We start from the raw sequence: 13,179 nt of genomic DNA, 5'->3' as shown, positions 1-13,179 counted from the left end.
AGCAGAGTTGAAGGAATTGAATGAGCAGCTTCAGGAACTCATTGATAAGGGGTTTATTCGGCCTAGCGTGTCACCTTGGGGTGCACCAGTTCTATTTGTGAAGAAGAAGGATGGTACTATGAGAATGTGCATTGATTACAGGAAGTTGAACAGGGTCACAATCAAGAAAAAGTATCATTTGCCGTGTATTGATGATCTGTTTAACCAGCTTCAGGGAGCGATGGTGTTCTCAAAGATTTATTTGAGGTCAGGATATCACCAGCTGAAGATTCAGGACTCAGATATTCTTAAGACAATGTTCAGGACCCGATATGGCCATTATGAGTTCCTTGTGATGTCTTTTGGGCTTACCAACGTCCCAGCAACGTTCATGCATCTGATGAACAATGTGTTTCAGCCTTATCTTGACTCGTTCGTTATTGTATTTATTGATGATATCCTGGTGTACTCTCGTAGCCAGGAGGGGCATGCCCAGTATCTGAGGATTGTGTTACAGCGGTTGAGGGAGGAGAAGCTTTATGCAAAGTTCTCCAAGTGTGAGTTTTGGCTTAGTTCAGTGGCGTTCTTGGGGCACATGGTATCTAGTGAGGGTATTTAGGTAGACCCGAAGAAGATAGATGCGGTTAAGAGTTGGCCCAGACCGTCCTCAGCCACGGAGATTCAGAGTTTTCTCGGTTTGGCTGGTTATTACCATCGTTTTGTGGAGTATTTCTCATCTATTGCATCGCCCTTGACTAAATTGACCCAAAAAGGTGCTCCTTTCAGGTGGTCGGAGGAGTGCGGGGAGAGCTTTCAAAAGCTCAAGACTGCTTTGACCACGACTCCAGTTCTAGTTCTACTATCAACTTTTGGATCTTACATAGTGTATTGTAATGCCTCGCGGATCGGCATTGGGTGTGTTCTGATATAGGAGGGTAGAGTAATTGCTTATGCTTCGCGCCAGTTGAAGCCCCATGAGAAGAACTATCTTATCCACGACCTTGAGTTAGCAGCTATTGTTCACGCCTTAAAGATTTGGCGGCAGTATTTGTACGTGGTCCATTGTGAGATTTACACTGATCATTGGAGTTTGCAGCATCTGTTCAAACAGAATGATCTTAACTTGTATCAACGGGGGTGGTTGGAGCTTCTTAAGGACTATGATATCACCATTTTGTACCATCCAGGGAAGGCCAATGTGGTGGCCGATGCCTTGAGTCGCCGGGCAGAGAGTTTGGGGAGTTTAGCATATCTTCCAGTAGCAGAGAGGCCATTGGCATTGGAAGTTCAGGCCTTAGCTAGCCAGTTTGTTAGATTGGATATTTCTGAGTCGAGTCGAGTCGAGTATTGGCATGTGTGGTCTCTCGGTCTTCTATTTATGATCGTATCAGGGAGCGTCAGTGTGATGACCCCCATCTGCTTGTCCTTAAGGACACGGTTCAGCACGGTAATGCTAAGAAGGTCACTATTGGGGATGATGGTGCATTGAGGATGCAAGACATGCTATGTGTGCTCAATGTAGATGGCTTGCATGAGCTGATTATCCAGGAGGCTCACAGTTCGCGGTATTCTATTCACCTGGGTTCCACGAAGATGTATCAGGACTTGAGACAACATTACTGGTGGAGGAGAATGAAGAAGGACATAGTGCAGTATGTGGCTCGGTGCCTAAATTGCCAGCAGGTGAAGTATGAGCATAAGCGACCATGTGGGTTGCTTTAGAAGTTAGAGATTCCAGAGTGGAAGTGGGAGTGGATCACTATGGATTTCGTTGTTTGACTTCCACGGTCTCAGCGGAAGTTTGATGCAGTTTGGGTGATTGTGGACCGGCTGACCAAGTCAGATCATTTCATTCCTGTGATGACTACCTATTCTTCCGAGCATCTGTCTCAAGTATATATCCGCGAGATCGTCAGGCTTCATGGCGTATCGGTATCTATCATCTCTGACTGGGGAACGCAGTTTACATCACGCTTTTGGAGGGACGTGCAATAGGAGTTGGGTACTTGAGTGGATTTGAGCACAACATTTCACCCTCATACGGACAGACAGTCCGATCGCACTAATAAGATATTAGAGGATATATTCCGTGCGTGTGTGATGGAGTTTGGGGATTCGTGAGATCAGTTCTTGCCACTAGCGGAGTTTGCCTACAACAACAGTTATTAGTCGAGCATCCAGATGGTGTCGTACGAGGCTTTGTATGGTAGGCGATGTAGGTCTCAAGTGGGTTGGTTAGAGCCGGGCGAGGCTAGATTATTGGGTACAAACTTGGTTCAGGTTGCTCTGGAGAAGGTTAGGGTGATTTAGGATAGACTACGCACAGCCTAGTCCAGACAGAAGAGTTTTGCGGATCGGAAGGTTTGCGATGTTGCATTCATGGTTGGAGAGCGGGTCTTGCTCCGAGTGTCACCCATGAAGGGTGTTATGAGGTTCGGAAAGAAGGGCAAGCTGAGCTCGAGGTTTATCGGTCCATTTGAGGTATTGCGACGTATTGGGGAGGTTGCTTATGAGATTGCCTTGCCTCCCAGTCTAGAAAGAGTTCATCCAGTGTTCCATCTTTCTATGCTCCGGAAGTATCACGGCGATCCGTCTCACGTGTTGGATTTTAGCTCAGTCCAGTTAGACAAGGATTTATCTTATGTTGAGGAGCCAATGGCAATTTTGGACAAATAGGTAAAAAAGCTAAGGTCAAAGAACATTGCTTCCGTGAAGGTTTAGTGGAGGGGTCAACCGGTCGAGGAGGCGACTTGAGAGACCGAGCATGATATGCGCGACCGTTATCCTCATCTATTCACCACTTCAGGTATGTCCCTATGCTCGTTCGAGGACGGATGATTGTTTTAAGAGGGGGAGGATGTAACGACCCGCCCGGTCATTTTGAGTGTGTTAGCCCCGACCCCCTATTTACTACTTCCCCCATAATAGTTTTCTACTTATGTGACTTGTTGGGAAGTCTTGTTTTTGGGTTCGGGGTGTTTTGGGATACTTAGTCCCTAAAATGGAAGCTTAAGTCTTAGGATTTTTGACCATAGTCGGAATTGTGTGAAGACGACTCCGAAATGGAGTTCCGTCGGTTCCGTTAGCTCAGTTGGGTGATTTTTAACTTAGGAGCGTGTCCGGACTGTAGATTTGAGGTATGTAGCTAATTTAGGCTTGAAATGGCGAAAGTCAAATTTTTGGGAAGTTTGACCGGGGATTGACTTTTTGATATCGGGGTCGGATTCCGATTCCGGAAGTTGGAGTAGGTCCGTAATATTGAATATGACTTGCGTGCAAAATTTCAGGTCAATCGTGCGTGATTTGATAGGTTTCGGCATCGTTTGTAGAATTTAGAAATTTCAAAGTTCATTAAGTTTGGATTAGAGGGTGATTCGTGTTTTTGTTGTTATTTGGCGTGTTTTGAGGGCTCGACTAAGTTAGTATGGAGTTTTAGGACTTGTTGTTATATTTAGTTGAGGTCCCGGGGCCTCGGGTGTGTTTCAGATGCTTAACGGTTTGAATTTGGACTTAGGCAAATGGCTGAAGCCTTCTAATATCTGGTGGTTTCGCACCTGTGGTGGGGAGACCGCAGGTGCGTACTCGCACGTGAGGATGTAGGAGCGCAGAAGCGGGAGTTGAGGAGATGGCCAGGGGTCGAAGGTGCGAGGAAATTTCCGCATCTGCGAGCCCGCAGATGCGCTTGAGATTCCATAGATGCGTAGAGTGAGCTGGAGAGGAAGGTCGCAGAAGCGGACCTTTGTCCGCAGGTGCACACACACAGGTGCGACCACTTGCTTGCATATGCGGACCCAGTCCCTTAAGTCATTTTCGCACTTGTGAGGGAAATTCCGCAGCTACGACAGTATGTCCGCAGATGCGGAAGAACTGGGCAGAAAATGGAATTTCGAGGGTTTGATTCCCATTTCTATTTTGAGACTTGAGAGCTCGTTGTGAGGCGATATTTCGAGGTTTCTTCAAGATGATTGTTGGGTTAAGTAATTCTAACTCGGATTGGACTATATTGCATGAATCTATTGTTAGTTTCATCATCTAATTAGGGATTTGAGTTGTAAATTTTTGGGGAAAATGGTAGAAACTTCATAGGCTAAAATTTCAAGTTTTGGAAGGTGATTTGAGGTTGTATTCGAGTAATTCCTGTATGGTTGGACTCGTGAATGGATGAGTGTTCACATTTTGTGACTTATGTCAGATTTCGATACGTGGGCCCGAGGGGGCGCTTTGAGCCTATTTCAGATTTTTGCTTATAATTTCGTGTTTTTCTTGTGGAATTGATTTTTTAGCCTATATTAATTATATCATACTGCTTGTGGCTAGATTTGGGGCGTTTGGAGATTGATTCGAGGGGCAAAGGCATTACAAAGTAGGATTTTGCGCGGTTTGAGGTAAGTAATAGTTTTAAATCTGGTCCTGAGGGTGTGAAACCCCAGATTATTGGATTATGTGAGTATTTTGGAGGTGACACACATACTAGGTGACGGGCGTGTTGGCGTGCACCGTAGGAATTGGGACTTGGTCCATTCTGTGAAATTGTAAAGCTGAATAACTTGTTGCTAGCTATATGCTCTCCATGTTTTATAGAAATTTGACTGCAAATCATGTTAGAAATCATGCTTAGGCTATGTGATGGTACTGTTGGGACCCGCAGAGGTCGCGTACTTGTTGAATTATTTACTAATTGTTGTCTTGTACTCAGTCATGGTTTTACTTGCGTATAATACCTCAGTCGTTTCTTGATTCTTGTTGACACACTATGTTATCTTTGTTTGGGTTGATCTTTGTAATTTTCGAGAGCCCGAGAGACTAGAGAGGTTGATGACTGAGTGAGGCCGAGGTCCTATTGGTGAGGTATTGATACTATAGCACGTGAGTTTTCCGTGCAGCACGTGAATTGTCAGTGCAGCACGTGAGTTGTCCGTGCGAATCCACATATTAATACTATAGCACATGAGTTGTCCATGCGGATATAGCGCTTAGGTTGAAAGGAGCCCCTCTGGAGTGTGCACACGCCCAGTGAGCACATGTACCTATTGAGTGTGAGTACTGAGGGCTGAGAGCCGAGTGATTGAGCTGTTGTGACGAGTTGAGTGACTGTTGACCTGAGAGGCTGTACTTGCTTTTCATTTGTTGATGCACTTAGTTGCTATCTGTCATTGTTGTAAAATTTCTGAAAGATTCTATATCAGGATTACCTGAATTTGAACTGTATAAAACTGATTTGACTTAAACTGCCGGATTTGAAAGCATGTCTATTCTTTGCTGGAATTATTGAAAATGAACTGTATTTGTATAGCTCGTCACTACCTTCTCAGTTCCTTATTTATTTTTGTTACTTACTGAGTTGGTTGTACTCATGCTACACTCTACACTTCGTGTGCAGATCCAGGAGTTCCCGGTCACAGGTTGATATTTGAGCAGCTGATTCCAGAGACTATCGAGGTAGCTGCATGGCGTTCGCAGGCCTTGACTCTCCTTCATTATCTTATTCGCATTTCACTTCTTATTCCTTAGATGTTGTATTAAACTGCTCATGGTATAGATGTTCATTTACTCAGTGACACTCGATGTCGGGCTATTTTTTCGTACTTATGCTTTGGGTTTACCCCGTTTTTATGAAAAACTCCGAGAAAGTATTTTGGAAATATCGGTTTGCCTAATATCACGATAGGCGCCATTACAATGGGTTAGGTTTTGGGTCGTGGCACGACCGATACTGGTCGGAAATAAAACCGACCGAAATCGGTCGGAATATAAGTAAATTGGTCGCAAAAGTCAAAGAAAATATTTCTGACAACGGAAATAGTGGTTCCACAACAAAGATATACAAATTCCGACCGATGTCAGTCAGAAATTGGTCAACCTTTGACCAGGACCTGGTCATACTTGCATATTATCTACCAAAATAATTTTTAATTAAAATGTTTCAAATATACCGACCGAAATCGGTCGGTATATTTGTAATTATTCTTTCCCACCCAAGGCAATTGATTTTGTAATATAACAAAAATTATATATATATTAATTTAATGAAGAAGCCAATTTTAATTTTTTAAAATATTAATTTAATGAAGAAATCGATCGAAATCGGTTGGTTTTAGTCAATTTATATAAATAGCTTTTAAATAAATAATATTTAATACTTAATTGATGTGTGTGTGTGTGTGTGTGTATGTGTTTTTTTAAATTATTTTTATATGGACACTATATCCTATTTGTGTATGTATATATACATACACACACACACACACACACACACACACACACACACACACACACACACACACACACACACACACACACACACACACACACACACACACACACACACACACACACACACACACACACATATATATATATATATATATATATATATATATATATATATATATATATATATATATATATATATAATCTTGAATGTTTTATTCTCGATCACCTTATTAGTACTTTGCTCGGATACTTCATCAATGGATCAATTGGAAATTCAATTATATTCGATTAAAACTTACTATAACACATTTAAAAATAAAGTGTATTGTTCTATACAATGTAGTGCTATATTAATATTTAAGTTTTAGCAACAACATATGAATATAACATATATTAATATAGCATATGTTAATATAGCATTAATATGTATACATATGTTGTTGTTGCTACAACTTAAGTATATATAGATATACTTAAGTTTTAGCAACAACATATGATTATAGCATATATTAATATAGCATTAATATATATACATATGTTATTGTTGCACATATTCATATGTATACATATGTTGTTGTTGCACATATTCATATGTTGTAACATATGTATACATATTAATGCTATATTAACATATGCTATATTAATATATGCTAGATTCATATGTTGTTGTTGCGAAAATGTATTAATATAGCACTACATCTTATAGAACTATACACTTTTATTTTTAAATGTGTTATTGTCACGACCCGCAATTCCCACTTTCAGAACCGTGATGGCACCTAACATTTCACTTGCTAGGCAAGCCAACGTTAGAATAATTTTACTATTTTTTTAACAATTTAATTTAATTAATAATAAAGAAACTAATAACTGGAATAAAATCTGAAATAAAGTGAGTAAACCATAATAATAGTGTTATCTAAATACTATCCCCGAACTGGTGTCACAAGTGCACGAGCTACTAGAATAATACAAATAAGGGTCTGAATAAAAATAAAGCAGTCTGACATAAATACATAGCTAAAATAAAGTAGATGGAGACTTCAGAGCTGTGAACGTCGTGCAGCTATACCTCAAGTCTCCTGTGGATAGCTGAATCCGAGCAAATCTATTGTACGCCGCTGGGACCAACTCCGGTATCTGCACAAGAAGTGCAGAGTGTAGTATGAGTACAACCGACCCTATGTGCCCAGTAAGTGTCGAGCCTAACCTCGACGAGGTAGTGACGAGGCTAAGGCAGGTTACTTACATTAACTTGTACACAATAATAATAATAATAACAACAATATAGGAGAACATGAATAGAAATTAAACCGGTAAATCATATCAACAATCAAGCCAACTCGGCAGTCATAACAAATTATTACTTAAATCACTTTTCGTGGCGGCGTGCAACCCAATCCCACAATATATTCATATTCAATTCCGTTGTTGCGTGCAACCCGATAACACAATATATTCATATTCAATTTCGTTGCTGCGTGCAACCCGATCCCACAATATATTCATTTTATCTTTTCAATCAATTTTGTTGCGGCGTGCAACCCGCTCCTCCAATATATTCACTTTCAATTAATTCTGTTGCGGCGTGCAACCTGCTCCTCTAATATATTCACTTTCATTTCTATTGCGGCATGCAACCCGCTCCTCAATAATATAATTTACCAATTCTTATAAAAAAAATTATTCCAATAAATGCAACAATTAATTTGAAATTGTAAGACAACAAGCATATAATAATTATGATTTATATAGAAACAAGTGATGACAAGTAGCAATTAATTGTGAAAATTAAGGTGAAAATAGACAATTTAATATTTAGTATGCTAAATGTCAAGTAACAATTAAGTCACATAAATCAAATAAGCATGGATTCAAAGCATAATATTGAGTAAGGAATATGAGAGAAATAATTAATATAATAATTAATTCATGATTCAAAATAATTTATGATTTCCAGATAAATGTGCAAAAAATCAATTTGACGACGTATAGGCACTCATCATCTCGTATATGCGTCGTTACACATGAAATTCACGTAACAATAATTCAAGGGTTCTATTCCCTCGAGTCAAGGTTAACCACGACACTTACCTCGTTTCGCAACTAAATTCAAGATTCCAATAAACCTTTGCCTCGCGAATTAGTGTCTGAAAGGTTCAAATCCAGTCACAAACAATTCAATATTCTCAACACGAATTGTAGGACCCATATGAAATTACTAATTTTCTGGATTAAAATTTAAAATTCATTTAAAAAACTGACAGTGGGACCCACATCTCGAATCCCGAAAAAACTCATGAAATCCGAAAATCCGTTCTCATACGAGTTCAACCATACAAAAATTATCGAATTCCGACATCGGATTGGCTTTCAAAACTTAAATTTTTGTTTTTGGAATATTTTATAAAAATCTGATTTTTATTCCATAAATTCATGGATTCATGATGTAAATGAGTATAGAATCATGAAATAGAACTAAATTTGGATAAAGAATACTTACCCAACTCAAGCTCGTGAAAAATACCTCTGAAATCACCCAAAACCGAGGTCTAAAACTCTAAAAATGAACAAAAATGTCAGACACCGGACATATATATTCTGTCCAGGCAAGTCGCATCTGTGAGATGCGACTTGTCTCAAAACTTTCAAGCCAAAAATTGCGGTACCAGCCTTCAGTCAATCAATCATAACTTTTTGTAAAAATATTCAAATGATGAATGGTTTATCTTTCTGGAAACTAGAATCAAAGGAATACAACTTTCATGTTCTGATAATTTCCAGATTCCTTATAGATTGTGAGATAAAAGCTTCCAAAGTCAGCCTTGTGCATCAGAAATTTCTGGCGATGCACACTGCCAGGCAAACAAAAACTGCATTACTAGCCTTCAGTCAATCGATCATAACTTTCTGTAAAAATGTCCAAATAATTAATGGTTTATCATTATGGAAATTAGAATCAAAGGGCTATAACTTTTATGCTTTGATAATTTACATATTCCTTATATATTTCGAGATATAAGCTTCCAAAGTCAGCTCTGCGCATAAGAAATTTCGCACACTATTATCAAAAAACAACAATTAAAAATGACTTAAAAATGGCCTGAAACCACTCCGAAACTCACCTGAGCCTCTCGGGATCCCGTCCGAACACACTAACAAGTCTCAAAACGTATTATGGATCTACTCGAGGTCTCAAATCACACATAACAAACAACGGCGAAACTACAAATCGCACGTCGATTCAGACTTATGAGTTTATGAAATTTTTAATTCTATAACTCGCGCCGAAACATGCCAAATCAATTCGGAATGAACTAAAATTTTGCATGCAAGTCATAAATAACATAATGGAGTTGTTCCAATTTCCAGAATTGAATTCCGACCCTGATATCAATAAAGTCATCTCCCGGTCAAACTTTCCAAAAATCTTTTATTTTCTACCTTTTGCCAAAATGCGCCAAATTGTCCTACGAACTTCCAAATCCAAATTCGAACATGTGCCTAAGTCTGAAATCACCATGCGAATCTATTGGTATCATCAGAATTCTATTCCTAGGTCGTTTGCTCAAAAATCAAATCTCCGGTCAAACTTTAGAAATTCAAGCTTTATAAAATCAAGCCATTTTTTTTTTCAAAAACTAACGGAAAACGTGCCTACGTACCTCAGAATAACTTCAAATTTTATACATAAGTCATAAATATTGTTACGAAGCTGATCGAACTCTTAGAATCTAAATTGAGACCCGGTATCAACAAAAACCCAATTATGACCAAATTTAGGAATTCTTAAACCTTTAAATTTCTAGTTTTCGTTAAATGCCGATAATTTGGGCTAGGAACCTTCGAATTCGATTTCGGGAATACGCCCAAGTCCCAAATCATGATATGGACCTACCAGAACTGTCAAAATATTGATCCAGATCCGTTAGCTCAAAACGTTGACCGAAGTCAACTCAATTGAGTTTTGAAGCTCTATTCTCATTTTAATCAATTTTTCATATAAAAACGTTATGGAAAAAATTACGGACTATGCACACAAGTCGAGGAATACTGAATAGTTCTTTTCGAGGTCTCAGAACACAGAAATGAATATTTAAAATTAAAGATGATATATTAGGTTATCACATTCTCCACCTCTAAAACAAACGTTCGTCTTCGAAAGGAGTTAGAAAAATACCTGAGCTGGTAAAAAGGTGGGGATATCTACTCCGCATGTCCAGCTCGGACTCCCAGGTAGCTGCCTCAATTGGCTGACCTCTCCATTGCACCCGAACTGAGGGATAACTTTTAGACCTCAACTGTCGGATCTGCCGGTCTCAGATAGCTACCGGCTCCTCCTCATAAGTCAAATCTTTGTCCAATTGGACTGAGCTGAAATCTAACACATGGAACGGATCACCATGTTATTTTCGGAGCATAGATACATGGAATACCGGATTAACTGCTGATAAACTAGGAGGTAGTGCAAGTTTGTAAGCTACTTCACCCACCCTTTCAAGAATTTCAAAGGATACCTAGGGCTTAACTTGCCCTTCTTTCCGAATCTCATTACACCTTTCATAGGTGAAACTCGGAGCAATACTCTTTCTCCAGTCATGAATGCAGCATCACGAACCTTACAATCGGCATAACTCGTTTGCCTAGACTGAGCTGTGCGAAGTCGATCCTGGATAACCTTGATCTTATCCAAGGCATCATGTACCAAATCAGTACCCAACAACCGAGCCTCTCCTGGTTCAAACCAGCCAACTGGCAAACGACAACACCTCCTGTATAATGCTTCATACGTAGCCGTCTGAATGCTCGGTCGGTAGCAGTTATTATAGGAAAACTCTGCTAGCGCGAAGCATATCTTCTAATATTTGAATAATGCGCTCTGATTCTCCGTCTGTCTGTGGATGCAATGCTATACTCAACTCAACCCGCGTTCCTAACTCACGTTGTACAGCCCTCCACAAGTGCGAGGTGAATTGGGTACTTCGATCTGAAATAATAGACACGGGCACACCGTGAAGGCGGACAATCTCACGAATGTAAATTTCAGCTAATCGCTCTGAAGAATAGGTAATTGCCACTGGAATGAAATGTGCTGACTTGGTCAACCTGCCATACTACATCGAACTTCTTCTGAGTCCGTGAGAGTCCAACAACAAAATCCATAGTGATACGCTCCCACTTCAACTCAGGAATTTCTAACTTCTGAAGCAAACCACAAGGTCTCTGATGCTCGTACTTAACTTGCTGACAATTCAAACACCGAGCTACATATGCAACTATTTCTTTTTTCATTCTTCTCCACCAATAATGTTACCGCAAATCTTGATACATTTTGGCGGCACCCGGATGAACAGAATACCAGGAATTGTAGGCCTCTTGAAGAATTGATTCACGAAGCCCATCCACATTATGAACACAAATACGACCCCGCATCTGCAGAACTCCATCATCTCCCATAACAACCTGTTTGGCGCCACCGTGCCGCACCGTGTCCTTAAGTATAAGAAAATGAGGATCATCATATTGTCTCTCTCTAATGCGCTCATATAAAGAATACCGTGCATTTGTGCAAGCTATAACCCGACTGGGCTCCTAAACATCTAACCTCACAAATTGATTCGACAAAGTTTGAACATCTGCAGCTAGCGGCCTCTCAAAAACTGGAATATATGCAAGGCTTCCCATACTCACAACCTTTCTACTCTAAGCATTGGCCACCACATTGACCTTTCCCGAGTGATACAAAATAGTTATATCATAGTCTTTCAAAAGCTCCAACCATCTTCTCTGCCTCAGATCTAGATCTTTTTGTTTGAATAGATATTGTAGACTATAAAGATTTGTGAATACATGACATGACACGCCGTAAAAGTAGTGCCTCCAAATCTTCATCGTATGAACAATGGCTGCCAATTCTAATTTATGAACAAGATAATTCTTCTCGTGAACTTTCAACTGCCGCGATGCATATGCAATCACCCTGTCATCTTGCATCAATACTGCACCGAATCCAATATGAGATGCATCACAATACACCGTGTACGAAACTGAACCTGTGGGCAACACCAACACTGGCGTCGTAGTCACAACAGTTTTGAGCTTATGAAAGCTCAACTAACACTCATCTGACCATCTGAATGGACCACCCTTTGGGTCAGTCTGGTCAATGGGTTTGCTATAGATGAAAACCCTTCCACGAACCGGCGATAATAACCTGCCAGACCCAAAAAACTCCGAATCTATGTAGCTAAAGTAGGTCTAGGCCAGTTCTAAACTACCTCAATCTTCTTAGGTTCCACTTTTATGCCTTCTGGAGATACAACAAGCCCCAAAAAGGCAACTAAGTCTAACCAAAACTCGCATTTTGAAAATTTGGCATATAATTGATTATTCCTCAAAAGTTTGAAGCACAATCCGAAGATGTTGCTCATGCTCCTCTCGACTGCTGGAGTAAATCAAGATGTCATCAATGAATACAACCACAAAGAAATCCAGATAGGGCTTGAACACCCGGTTCATCAAATTCATAAATGCTGTTGGGGCATTTGTCAGCCCAAATGACATCACTAGAAATTCATAATGCCCATACCGAGTCCGAAAAGTTGTCTTAGGGACATCAAATGACCTAATCTTAACTGATGATAGCCAGACCTCAAGTCAATCTTCAAAAATACCTTGGCACCCTGAAGCTGATCGAATAAGTCGTCAATTCTTGGCAACAAATACTTGTTCTTGATAGTAGCCTTGTTCAATTGCCGATAATCTATACACATCCGCATTGAACCATCTTTCTTCTTCACAAACAATACTGGTGCACCCTAGGGCGAGACACTAGTTCTAATGAATCCCTGATCAAGCAAGTCTTGTAACTGCTCCTTCAAGTCTTTCAACTCCGGCGGGGCCATATGGTATGGTGGAATAGAAATGGACTGAGTGTTCGGAGCCAAATTAATACAGAAGTCAATATCTATGTCGGGTGGCATCACC

This window comes from Nicotiana tabacum, chromosome 24 (assembly GCF_000715075.1).
Source record: "Nicotiana tabacum cultivar K326 chromosome 24, ASM71507v2, whole genome shotgun sequence".
Classification (NCBI taxonomy): Eukaryota; Viridiplantae; Streptophyta; class Magnoliopsida; order Solanales; family Solanaceae; genus Nicotiana; species Nicotiana tabacum.
The sequence above is the reverse complement of the archived record's forward strand: the minus strand, read 5'-3'. Positions refer to the sequence as shown.